General features: G+C 33.3%; 1 protein-coding gene across 6 annotated transcripts in view; it reads right to left on the bottom strand.

Annotated features, from left to right (window-relative positions):
* NUP37 (nucleoporin 37) overlaps positions 1-12065 on the bottom strand; it is a 39865-nt gene that overhangs the window by 9410 nt on the left and 18390 nt on the right. The window lies entirely within an intron of this gene.

Raw genomic sequence — 12065 nt, 5'->3', positions numbered from 1 at the left:
TCAAAAATACAAATGTATAAAGAAGCTAATATGAAGTGATGTTGATTTAGTGAGATAGCCATTTTATATACTGCTGATAGCTTCTACCTTTGGGTTTCTATTCCAGTGGCTACTTCCTATTTTTAGATACCTTTCCTGATCTGGCTCACTTCTCTAGTTTTCTCTCCCAAAGTGTGGCCATGCTTGATAGCTACCAGATTAAAGGTGGGTTGAAGAAACAGGCCCTTGGTACCTCTTATTCTCTCTTCCCTCAGTAGTCACCAATCCACACTAACAAGGACCAGGTAACTCACTGACATGGCTCTCCATCTCAACTGCTTTCCCATCCTCACAGGAGAATCAAAACTTAGTAATCTCAGTCATGGTACTTTTTGTGAGAATTGCTATCCCCCATTCACACTGCTTGTCTTTTGGCTTGTTCTTCACACTCAGCCACTGTTATATCATGCTGGCACAGGGTGAGCATGACAGGAGACAGAAGTAGGTGGGTGGTTGGCAAAGTGCTCACAGAATTCTGGTCCTTAAGAATTGAACACATTCATTCTAGAATGCCTTGGACTTTTTCTTCTAGGTTTTATAATTCTTATCTCATTAGGAACATAAAACAATTTCAACAAACTTTGGAACTATATTTTTAACATCTAGGCAAAAATTTACTTCAAAGAAAGAAGACATATTTATTGGACAATGCTATATTCTGTGCCAAATCATATTACTTAAATATTTTTAGAAATCATAGGGTTTGAAATCTTTTTTTTTAAAAAAAATTTAGTAACAACAGTTTATTTTGTCTCACAATACAGTATATAATAAGGAGTATTCCATCCTACTAAGTAGTAGCAAAGACTTAAAAAAATTTTTTTATTATTAGCATATTCATTCTTACAAATTGTGATACTTCTTTATGCCCTTTGCCCGACCTATCACTTCCCCAACCCCCCCCCGCCCCCCCATCTCTAGCATCCTTAGGTTTGGTCTCTCCTTCTGAAAGTTCAACTTATTGTTGTGGTCTTTCTTTCCTTCCTTCCTAGCAGCCAGTTATGAATGAGAACATGTGGTATTTCTGTTTCTTGGGTCTGAAATCTTGAAATATCACAGTTACACATAAACTAACACAAAGGTTTTTCAAAATGATTATCTCCCTGACTAAATAATGCAGAAGCATACACTTTCCTCCTGCCAAATCAACACTTTTCATCTGTATGTACTATACAAAAAAGATAATTACAATTTAACTCAAGAAGGGAAAAGACATTTACTAAAGTTTACGCAATTGTGTTTTACTCCCCACAATGAATGAGATTATTAATTATGGCAACTGAATATTTCACTCTCTATTGCCTTTTGCATGATAAAGTGTTGGGCTAGCATATAATTCGCCACTACTGAAATGGTGGGAATGTGTCTTGCAAATTCAGTGAGTCCTGTGAGAAGATGGTTTAAAATCTCCATTCTTTTGATCTTCTTCTAATGTATTTGATTTTTGTTGGCTATCGCATAAATTTAGCAAATACATACCAGAATTTTTTCATGATTTTTTTCCCTTTCAAATGAAAGAAACAAAAGAGGTGAAAAATAGGGCAAAGATATTATATAAAAACAGGTCAACTAATGAAGTGTACTCCTGTCCACTGAACCAAATTTTAAACAATATTTTATCTTGAACAGAACCTGACTTTTTTTTTTTTTTTTAACCTGACTTAAAAATAAGGAGGGTTACCCAGATTTCTTTTCAGGAGACTAGGATAAACTGATTTATGGTTTATTACATGCTTATTCAATAATTCTCAGTGGGGCCGAGCCCGTGGTGCACTTGGTAGAGTGCCGCGCTGGGAGCGCGGCGACTCTCCCGCCGCGGGTTCGGATCCCATATAGGAATGGCCAGTGCGCTCACTGGCTGAGTGCTGGTCACGAAAAAGACAAAAAAAAAAAAAAAAAAAAAAAAAAAATAATAATAATAATAATTCTCAGTGGCTGCATGATCCAAGTACCAGGTATGCACAATATAGCAAATTGGGTTGCAATGAGTTATCCTAACTTAATTAGCTACAGATGGAACAATTTAAGTTAAGTCTTAATTCCCTTTTTGATAGATTCTATAATTAAGCCCTTTAATCCTTTTGTGGAGCTCAACTCATTTTTACGCATCTTTACTACATGGTTCATGTAGTTAATATTAGTTCCATCAGATAAAGTCAAATTTCTTTCATTTTTTTGATAAATTTTTTGAAGTCTACCATATTATAAAAAAAGTACACAAATCTTATGAATACAATTCAAAGAGAACACATTCAAAGAGAACAGCACCTAAATCAAAACACAGTATTTCCTGACCTACAGATGTCATCTTGTGCTGCGTTCCAGTCATATTTCCTTGCTCTGTCAAAAAAGGTATCTGCCATCCTGACTTCTAAACATCATAGCTTACTTTCGCCTGTTTTTGAACATCATAAAAATACAATCATATACTACATTTTTTTTGGTCTGGCTTCTTTTACTCATCATTAGGTTTTGTGAGATTTACCAACATTGAAGCATGTTGTTGTAATATGTTCATTCTCATTTCCATATACAGTATTCCATTAATTAAGTACACTGCAACATATTTATCCATTCTATTGCTGATAGAAATTTAGACTATTTCCAATTTTTGGTCATTACCAATAATGCCTCTATAAATCTTCTTGCACATGTCTTTTAGTGAATAAAGATACCCACATACCATCCCCCTCACATCCCCTTAAATACACACACACACATTCCTTCTGGGTACATACCTAGGCATGAAATTGCCAGATCACAGCTTACAAATATGTTCAACTTTAGCAAGAAGGTACTGTCAAAAAGTTTTCCAGGGCTGGCCCCGTGGCTCACTTGGGAGAGTGCGGCGCTGTGAGCGCCAAGGCCACGGGTTCGGATCCTATATAGAGATGGCCGGTGCACTCACTGGCTGAGCATGGTGCGGACCACACCGTGCCAAGGGCTGCATTCCCTTACCAGTCAGGAAAAAAAAAAAAAAAAAAGTTTTCCAAATTGACTGTACGTCATCTTTCCTGCCCCACCTTGTATTAATTACCAATGGAAAAAGCCAAAACTTTCTCCTATTTTCTGACAAAAACAATCTTAACTCATCTGAAAGGCAGAAGGTCAGTGGTCTTTTTTATAAGGTAGATTTCTCAAATTATCTCTTTTTTCTCTTGCATTTTATGTTGATATTTTCATGACTCTATGTATGGATAAATGTGCATAAGTTTTAAAATGTAGTTAACACAAATGTATAGTAGAAGCTCTGTTAATTGATCTTTTGACAGATTCTCCCTTCTCCCTCTGTAGAACTGACATAAATGAGAAGGTTATTTCCTAATTTACCCCATGTGCATTTGTTGTATGCTTACCAAGAGGAATATGGATTATTTGCTTAGCAAACCACTGTATGTGATTTCAACCCACGTTTATTAGTGTAATTACATAATTAATATTAAATAAGCTGACAAAATACAAATGTGAAAGAGCTGTTACAATGAAACTAAGTTGATGGCAACTAACTAAGGTAAATTTCTAAAAGACAAGAACCACTCTTAAATTAGCTGTATGTGGCAAATATACAAGATTAAACAATAAAATCATAAAAATCTAGATGTATTCTGAATTGAGACTGCTTTTGTAAGTGTTGTTTCATTGCAGACATTGTATTATGGTTGTGGTTCATGCAAATGAGAGATACAATGGCAATCAATGGATTCATAACCTGAGAATAAAAGTCTTGGCCTAATATCAAAATATTGGCAAATGGTTTTCATATTATGTATGTTGTATATTAAGAAGGGTAGGTAGGCATTCTTTTAAAATGATTTCCTGAGTTTATTGTTCTTGTGTGGTTATCAAGAAACTATTGGTCTAGACCATGTCAGATAAGAGAGTTTCTACCATAATAGGAATAAAAGTTCAAAATTTAGAAATTCAGGTTTTAATATTTCCAAATTTATTTGCCAAAAAATTTATGTGTTTATAAAATTATCTAAAAGTCAATTATAACCGCAGAAGCATACTTTTCGGGAAAGTACATCACAAAAAGAAAAACTTTAAGGGTTCACAGCCTTCTTAATAAAGATAATCAAATACATGAAAAAAGGACAGACTGTTTATAAAAGTATGGTATAAATGTTATCAGGTTAAATTACCCTGGCCAAAAACCAGGAGCTAGATGAAATGTATATGCATACATATTTAAATGTTTGCAAGGGAAATTTCAAAGGGTACTGGATAAGTATAGCATCACTCATCAACTACAATAAAATAACAGTTTTGACACAATTTGAACTATAATAATAACAAACATATCTCACCCCTCCCAACATTATGATCCTAAGTAGAACTATCAGATTTATCTGTAAAATGGAGAGATGAAGAACTATCTAGAACTAAGATTATGAATTGCATTTATTTTATTTTTAGTAGTTTACTGCTAAAATTATTGTCTCATTTCAGGCTCTGTGATTTTCAGCAGAACATTAAGTATCCCTACCATATGGTATTTAAATGTAATTGTCCCATTTAATTAATAAAAAGGTCCCATAATTTGGGTGTTAGCATATTGGGGCTATCCTAGATAATCTCAAGAATCTTTTAAATTGACAATTAGTAGAGGGAGATGTTCCATCTAAGAATTCAAAGGGAAATTTCCTGGGTAATATTCTATTCTTTTTATTTGTTTATTCTCAACTTTTAATTGGCAGCTCACTGTCTATTAGGGAATTCACTGCAGGAGAAAATATCTGCTACCAAATGTTTTTGACTACACAAACAAAAGAAGGAATGGATGACATTAAATGACACATCTGTATCCATTTGGCCCTCTCTAACTGGTAAAGCAAAAAACATAAACCACAATCTTTCTAAAAGATGTCACTGGATCACATGAATCAGTGTATTGATGAGTTAAATATGAAAGTAAGAACAAAAGTAATACAGAGATGTAGTTATAAGGATGAGAAGGCACTTTACAATGTCACTAGGTACAAAAAGGGACATACAACGTTCTTAGACAAAAAACATTTTCCACTGAGTTTGTGATAGCAAAATAAGGATTTTCCCTCTCATTTCCAAATAAATCACTAAGTTATTTATCATGCTATGGATGATTCAAAAAAGGATAACTTGGTATATTTCCTTACTAACTGAGCACATAATTAGAAAGTAAAGCAAAACAAACTACAAAATAATTTAGTGCTAAAGTATCTGTTTTTAAGGGCAAAAGAAGTTCAGAGGTGGGGATCCATATAACAAAGCACAAACCTAGGAATCAGAATGACAAATCTTGATAGTGGGTATGGAAGTTTAGAGTGGTCAATAAACATTGGCAGTTTATGGCTCAGACTATGGAGAACTTTGATAGCTGGGTAAAGGCCTTCAAAGTGGAGACAACAAAATGGCATGATAGTGTGAATTAAGAATTTTATAAGGGGTACTTTCAGTATCTGTGTTTCAATTATACACAGAAAGTAAGATTAGACTAATGGTTCTTTAATACTTGAGACTATGTACCTTGTAGTATAGTAGTAGTTTTAATGTATTAGTAGTATTAATGATAAAAGGAATGGACTATTAAAAGTTTTATTGACTTCAGAGTAAAAAGAATTAAAAGAGTGAAAATAAGAGATAACTGCATATGCTTATCACTTTACCCTTCAATAATTAAAAATCATGAGTCAAAAATAAGAGTTGATAATCAAAGGCTTGTGTATTTTGGGGCAGAGAAGGAAGAACACTACCAAACCAACTATACCATGCCAAAAATAATCTACTATTGTACATCTTCATGAAGCCTTGGAGGAGGTAAAACAATCATTTTTTTTTTTCTTTCTGTTTTGGCTGGCAGTACAGGGATCAAACCTTGGATCCTGGTGTTACCAGCACCATGCTCTAATCAACTGAGCTAACTAGCCAGTAAAAAAATGTCTTATAAACTTAAACGCTGTTACTTATTTTGATTTCTTGAAATTTTAAACAAATTCAGCAGATGCTGGAAGTTCATGATCAGAGAAGTGAGAAACTTTCTGAGACTACCCCAGAGGAGAAATATTAACATCTCATGTAACTTACATAGAAAACAGATTTTTGAAGAATAGGAATTGTGAGAAATTTTGTCACATTTGAAAATAAACTTCAAAATTAAACTCTCAACTGCAAAGAAATAGCATATGGCAGTTTTCAAACAGATCGTAACTAATGATTTCATCTTTAAGGAATTCAGAATAGAAGGGCTTTTTCTTGAAATGACATCAGCTTTTAACACAAACACCAGTAATACTACCCAGGAAATATTAGCATTTCATTATTTCCAAGAAAAATTTTGATAATTTATTATTTTTTTACAACTTTACAAGTTAAATGTTGACTATATTTTGAATACCAAAGTGATAAATGAGGGAAAGTACTCCTTATTATGCACATCAATGGACTTTCAAAATAAACTTGAAAATATTTTTTTTTCTTGGGGTGGCTGGCAGGTATGGGGATCCAAACCCTTGACCTTGGTGCTACAGCACTATACTCTAACCAACTGAGCTAAGTGGCCAGCCCTTGAAAAATGTTTATGAATGGGGCTCCCATTCATACAATTCACTTTACTGTAACCGCATGAGGGCCACATAAAGCAAGCCTAAATTACTGCAATTACTGATTTGGTAATACACTTTACTAAGTACTGGTTTTGTATTTCATCTAGAAGAGCACACAAGAAAGAACAAAGTACTGAATACTAGAGAGCGGTGTTACCAGTATACTATCATGTAAAGTTTTAGAAAATTCTTTCATCACTTTATTGCCTTTAATTTATTACAGTCTTTCATTAACATATAATTTCACTGCACTGAATTAAAAAAGGTCTGCAAATGTGGTCAACAGGTTTTAGTATAATTTTCGGAGAGTTCTTTTAAAGACACAGATCCTTATGTTCCATTCACCAGAGGTAAACTTAATTAACAAACTCAATACAAACTGTTAATTTTATCCCATTCTCAAAGCTCTTATTAGAACTATGCAATAAGTAATCTTGATTTAAAATGTTTCAAAAAATTAGAGGGAATTTTAGAAGACAAACAGGGAACTTTATTTCATGAACTATTTAACCATAACATTACATATAATAAATAATGTAAATTATCTTGATTTCATTTTATACCCAGAATTATTTAGGCATGGTTTATGTACTCCTAAATATAGATTCCCAAGGAATGCTTCATTGACATACCTTCTGAAGGCTCTCAGTTACTTTTTCGTTCCCCACAAGGACTACTTTTAAATATATCACATATTTTGTGATCCCAATTGGGGTGGGGGTGGAGAAGGAACACTCCACCCTAACTATGGATCTTAAAGATTCTCAAATGTACATAAACAGAGATAATATGGAAAGAACTCAGCTAGCATGTGGTACACAGAAGTCACTTGATAAACATTCTTTTTCTTGTAACATTTTTCAAAAAAACTATACTATTGGCTTACTGAATATCTTAAGTAATACAGAATTTCCTAATTCAGTTATTTGTCTTATTCTTTACTTTTTATATCCCACTTTTTCTCCCATTCTTTTACAGAATGAACACAGCTAGAACATGACAACTACAAATACCCTGTGTTTTATAGAGAAAGTGAATGATACATTATATGCCTCTGTTATATTAGACTTAAACTAAGAATTTCTTGGTCAATTTTCCTTACCATACATTTTAATTTAATATTTTAGAAGATTAATGAGGGGCACGGAGGAGGAGGAAAGGGATTTACTTCTAACATCCTTTGCAGTTACAGTGAGTAATGGGTCTTCTGTTTCTTTTGTATCCCACAAAGTACTAAATGTTGGCTATACTGAATGTGTTTAATAAATACTTGTTGACCTGACTTGTTCTTACAGAATGGTACTGTTTCTAATATACAAGAACATCTGTTATTTGGCACTGACCAGGAAGGAGATGTTCTTTATTATTGAGTTTTTACAATAATAAGCTTAACCCATTAAATACCTGAACACCATTTTTCACTGCTTTTGGAGGTAGGAGACAATAAATCTTTTAAAATTAATATGTACTTCTTTACCTCTCAAATATTATAATGATTTAACTTCCTTTTAATGATGCTGGGTCATAACTACGAACATCAGTATTTCATCCTATGCATGTTTGTATACACACACATATTTATGTATATATGTGTGTGTGTGTATGTGTATGTTTGTATATGTTGGAGATGATGAGGGATCATAAAGGGAATGGTGTGAACATGAGGCTCAATGGTTAGCAATCCCATGATTTACTTGGTAATTTCTTTTATTAAACACATCTGTCAGATGCCTTTTTTTTGGGGGGGGGTGTAACAGCACCTTTTTTTATAAAGATGCAGTGACGGATATATATTTGTTTTCTCCCTTCATCCACTCACTCACTGAATACCTACCACAACGGCATTCTTCTAAGTCCTGTGATGACCTCTAAGTCACCTAAGACCTCTTAGTAAAGCATGGCTGACCCTGCAAAATACCTTGTTAGTGTAAGGCCAAAGCAGTCTACTCCAGAGTAACTTTCTTTATTCTCTATAGAAAAGTCTGTTTCTCAGTAGCATTTGAACCCTCTGTTAGTTAGGTATCCCTGATACCATGGAACTCTCTGGGGCAGTCTGTGCATTTACTCTTCTTCCTTATCTGAATAACTGAACTAATGGGCTATGAAGAAGAAATATGATGTCTTCATTTCGAAAGTGGGAACTAGGTTGTTCTGGCAAAAGTATCTTTAAAAAACTATAAATTCTTCACCAGCAGAAGACGTTAACACTTCTAACAGAGATGACTCTAAGTACAATCCTATCAATTTTATTAAGCCTTATACAATGCTTGATTTTGATTAGAACAGACAGATAATGTGAACACCTGCTTTTTCAATAACTTAAAAAGATTAAAATTTCTTAAAGAACCTTAAAGGATTAACAGTATACTTTAGTACTTAAGAGCCAGTGTACTTTAGTACTTAAGTGTTACTAATCTGCAAAATGGGAACAATAAGAAAACCTACTGTATAAGGTTTTCAGGATTAAATGAGTTAATTCATATAAAATGCTCAGAATAGTTCCTGGTAACATAATTATAATTTAAATTGATGATTCTCATTAGGGGGCATTTTGTAAAAGGCGAAAGATTTATACGATCTGAAGAGAAACCAGAGTTAGGGGGTATTTTGATTGATTTAATAATTGGGGTGCTGTAGGCATTTGACAGAAGAGAGCAAGCAATGCCAATCATTCTACATGACTTTTGAATGACAGAGTAAACTTTAGAGGCTCATCAAAAGGTTGGGATATTTCAAGAGAGGAGATACGTTTTCTGCAAAATTTGTCAACATTACATGGCATAAAAGTGAATTATTTTCATGCTTGTACATATAGCAACTGGCTGATTTGTAAGAATATTATCCTTCTTTATTATTCCAACTTTATATCCTATAATTTGTCTTACCATATCTGTATTTTGATTAACATTATTTCCTCTTTCTCTTAAAATATTTTTGTTCTATTATTACTAATGTCAGCTTTTACTCTAAAACTGTAGATCTGTTCAGGGCTATGACACTGTAGAACTCCAGATGGCACTATTTACATTGTACTCTATGCAAACTATATACCGTGGAACTGTGCAACTTGGCAATCTTTCCTCTGCCTCACATTTTCCTGTTATCTTATTTTTCTGATATCCAATATTATTCTTTGTATAGAGATGTGGTTGCATCTGAGCATGTACACACTGCACTGTTATACAATAATAATTTGCTTTCCTTTTATAGAAATGTATAATACAATTAAGGTGCTCCAATAATTTTTTTTAATTATGTATTATGAGAGGCTTATTTTCTGAGTTTTATTTAAGAATGTATAGTAGGCATTATAAACATTTGTTAAGAAAGGCAGTATTGGGACTATTGACTTACATGAGAACTCAATTTTCTTTAAACTTGCATAGATTACAGAATGCTAAAAGTAGACGGAACTGTAGATAAAATTTAATCTATCACCTTCTATAATAATATTTCACATTATGAGTAGCACCTTGATTCCCAATATGAATCTTTATTCTACTTGATTCAGAATTTAACAATTTTCAATAAAATACGTAAATTTCATGAACATATTCAAGAGATAGATGTTTTAAAATGGTTTTCCTAAGGCCACAAATCTTCTAGCTGATAATAATATTGTTTCTCCTGGAAATGTCAAAGTCGGACATCAGCAAATATGCACAGATCAAAATACTAAATTTATTTAAAAAATTATTTTGTAAAATAGGCAATGGGTCAGACAGAAATATTCTTTCTACTCTTTACAAGTAGAATAAGAATCCATATTGTAGGACTGCTCCTTTGATATAGTCTCTTTTATTACAAACTAGGGTACTTCAAAAAGTTTGTGGAAAATAGGGCCGAGCCTGTGGCGCACTTGGGAGAGTGCTGCGCTGGGAGCGCGGCACTCGTTTAAACACGTTTCTAATTCTTTTGGGTATGCACTTAGAAGTGGAATTGCTGGGTCACATGGTAACTCTATATTTAACTTTTTGAGGAACTGCCAAACTGTTTTCCACAGTGGCTGCACCATTTTACATTCTACCAGCAAAGTATGGTGGTTCCAATTTCTTCCTTCACATTCTCATGAACATTATTTTCCTTTCTTTCTTTCTTTTTTTTTTTTTTTAAAGATGACCAGTAAGGTCATCTTGACTTAGTGTTGTCAGCACCACGCTCTCTGAAGGGAGCTAAACAGCCATCCCTATATAGGAATCTGAACCTGTGGCATTGGTGTTATCTGCACCACACTCTCCCAAGTGAGCCACTGGCTGGCCCTATCTTTCTTTCTTTTTTTTTGATTACAGCTGTCCTAGTGAGTGTGAAGTGGTGTCTCATTATGGTTTTGATTTGTATTTCCCTAAAGACTAATGAATTCAGCATCTTTTCATGTGCTTGTTGGTCATTTGTACATATATCTTCATTACAGAATTGTCTATTCAAGTCCTTTGCCTTTTGTTTAATTGGGTTGTCTTTTTGTTGAATTATGAGTTCTTCATATATCCTGGATATAAGACTCTTATCAGATATATGATTTACAAATATTTTCTCCCATTCTTCATCTTTTCACTATCTTAACAGTGTTCTTTGATGTCCAAAAGTATTTAATTTTAATGAAGTCCAAGTCCAATTTATCTTTTTTTTTTCTTTTATTTGTGCTTTTGGTGTCATATATAAGAAACCATTGCTAAATCCAAGATAATAAGGATTTCCCCTTATGTTTTCTACTAAAAATTTTCTAGTTTTACCTAGATGTTGTTCAGGATTTTGGCATCTATATTTGTAAAGGATATAGCAGTCTGCATTTTTTTTTTCTTGTGATGTCTTTGTTTGGCTTTGGTATCAGGGTAACACTGGCCTCATAGAATGAGTTAAAAAGTGTTCCCTTTTCTTTATTTTTTGGAATTGTTTGAGAAAGACTGGTGTTAATTCTTTAAATGTTTGTTGGAATTCACCCGTGAAGCATCTGGTCCTGGGTTTTTCTTTGTTATGAAGTTTTTGATTACTGATTCAATATCTTTACTTGTTACAGATCTATTCAGATTTTCTGTTTCTTCTTGAGTCAGTTTGGCAGCTTTTGTGTTTCTGCCCATTTTATTTAGGTTATCTAATTTGTTGGTGTATAACTATTCAAGTATTCTCTTAGAATTCCTTTTATTTTTGTAAGGTTGGTAGTAATGTCCCACTTTTTCTGATTTTACTAGTTGAAGATTCTCTTTTTTTCTTGGTCTGTTTAGCTAAAGTCTTGTCAATTTTGTTGATCTTTTCAAAGCAACTTTTGGCTTTATTGATTTTTCTCTTCTGTTTTCTTGTCTCTATTTTGTTTATCTCCTCTCTAATATTTATTTATTATTTCTTTCCTTCTGCCAGCTTTGGGTTTAGTTTGCTCTTTTTATTTTTTAAGTTCCTTAGGGTGTAAAATTAGGCTACTGATTTGAGGTTACTTTTTTCTTCTTTAATGTA

This window comes from Cynocephalus volans, chromosome 12 (genome assembly GCF_027409185.1).
Source record: "Cynocephalus volans isolate mCynVol1 chromosome 12, mCynVol1.pri, whole genome shotgun sequence".
NCBI lineage: Eukaryota > Metazoa > Chordata > Mammalia > Dermoptera > Cynocephalidae > Cynocephalus > Cynocephalus volans.
The sequence above is the reverse complement of the archived record's forward strand: the minus strand, read 5'-3'. Positions and strand labels throughout refer to the sequence as shown.